Here is a 2518-nt window from a genome sequence, read left to right as displayed (position 1 = left end):
TCTTCTCGTGTCGACAATCAAAATACAGTCCGCGCTAAGCGAATACGAACTGGTTTATCTTGTATTTTGCTGATTTGAAGCACGAGTATACGTGCGAAACTGATAATTCGTGTTTTCTCGATTTACAGAGACCCATAGTTAAGGAATCCGGTGTGAGGTACCGAGGTCTAATGAAGCAAGGCGATTCTCTCGATACTGTACATTTTTCCTTTGATTCTTGAATAAACGGTGGTTTGGTTTTCTCGGGAAAACTTTCGAGTTATCATTTGAATAAACCCACTTTTCAGCCTCCGGCTCCCAGTTAGGGCAACCATCCCTAACATTAATGTATGAAGAATTCTGAAAAAATCACAACTGTACTTCTATAGTACAAGTGTGAATTTTCTCACATTTTTAGTCTGAACAGTCTGAAATAGGAAAAAGTTCTCAAATCATTATTATCAATCTGAATACTGATTCTCAGTTAAATTGAATTAACAACATCATTTTTTTCGAAATCCACAAGATTTACGAAAAAATTGCATAAAATCAAATTTATAGATCTATTCATGATTTCCAAAACAATATAGGTCATTTTTGTAAAACGTGATAGTTTCAGAGATAAAGTGTTTGAATTCTCAACAAATTACTTTCAGATAAGATTTTAAGAAGAGGTGGTACAAATATTTCTAAGATTCGTCTGGTTTCAAGAATTCCTATCAATTCTTATCAGCATTGTTACACCATTAATCAGTTACGTGACTATAAACACAACGCTGCACCCTTTAAATCTTGATTAACAATGTAATCAACTAATCGCGCAATCACACTCATCTTGTTATCACTTATGGATAATGCTATTTGTGACGTAGAGATAACGTACATTTATCAAATCATATTGTCTGTTTTTTTCTACATACAATTTGTTAACAATTATTCGTCGTATCTACACAATCATAGAATCAAAAGTGTTAATGATATAAGGTATAAAAGATTCATAAAGCTAGAACATATCCGAGGATCATTCAGAACCAAGAGATCGTGCGTTTTTTTATCGTTTAGATTTGTATGACGTCATTTTTTGACCACAATAAAGATACTTTGTACACAAGCGTTATATATCATTTTGTAGTTTTTGAAAATTTATTTAATATTTACGTATTAGTTACAATTAATTTATTGATAATTGTTTCTCGCTTTACTACAATCATGGAAAATTTCAAAGTTCGAGTACTTTTGGATGTGCGGATCGATCGCACCAATCAGGATGGGTCACATCAATGCGCACTACGCACAACGAACATCGATTGCGCAGGTAGAAGGATCAGCCATTGTTCACGGCCAACGATCCTCACTGTTCGTCAAGGCGCCATTAAGTGAAGAAGTGTTCGATTTTATTGTTCTCTAAAATCTCTTGTACTCGCGATAATTATTACACTCACGCTCTTTGAGTGATCGTTTTGCGACACTCAAACTCACATCCCGTGTAATTAGTATAATTCTACGGGCCGAGTTCATAGTGAATCGGGGTTTTGTAAAATCACACTCTCGTGTAACGGTCACGATCAGTAACAGCGTGTCCTTCATTTAAACACTCACGAGAATCAATCAGTTATTGCAAACTCTCGTTTCATTTCAGCGACGCGTGTTTGAAGATATTGTATTCAAATGACCGACCTCTGTCGAGGTGATAATCTTTTATATAGTAAACGCGCTTTAAACATTACAACTGGCTCAATTATTTTTTTCACGAATTCACGTCACCTAATCCGGAACCTGCTAATTAAACTCGGCCAACTCAAACACTTTTAGTTTCACATCCAGAAGCAAGAATAAATAGAGTTTTGTGTGAACCTATCCTTGAGCAAGCAACATAAGGTCGCCAATAAAGGAAGTAAAATAGCAAATTGATCACGATCAAACAAAATAGAACCTGCCACACTCACTGAAAGATAAATCATGCTAGAACATACACACATACATCCATCTATTTTTATATATGCAGATACTACAATAAGTACATGAAATGTAAAATACAGCCAGTTTGTTAAGCTCAATCTCTATAATGAAAATAGTGTGTCATCTCAAAATTTTCTTAACGGAAGATTTTACCATGTACATTAACTCGTTACGTGTTATATTCCGAATAGAAATTTGAACACTGGACGATCAGTAAACAACCTGTTGAGGTTTTAGTTAATAAAGATGTTTATTAATCAAGATAAGAGATAACGTACATGGTAGCTTAGTATTTTAAGAATACACATTGCTCGTGTGTGCACGAGGTGACTCGATTCGAAACCGGCAACGATTGACTGCGTGAATCGGCGCACGCGGCGCTACTCGCGCTATGCGCTACTGTACCCAACACAACCATTTTCTACTAGCCAGTGTCTAGAAATTGACTAGTTTTTCTGGCTAATTAATATTCAAGTGGTAGAAAATTTTTTAGTCAAAGAATGATTATGAATCTAAATAGATCGTTTGTGACTCATTGTAAATTAGATTTTAAACAATTAGTATCTATCCTATCAATTGA

Source organism: Ceratina calcarata, unplaced genomic scaffold (genome assembly GCF_001652005.2).
Source record: "Ceratina calcarata isolate Rehan_Ccalc_2016 unplaced genomic scaffold, ASM165200v1 scaffold967, whole genome shotgun sequence".
Taxonomy (NCBI): Eukaryota; Metazoa; Arthropoda; class Insecta; order Hymenoptera; family Apidae; genus Ceratina; species Ceratina calcarata.
Note: the sequence above shows the minus strand (reverse complement) of the source record.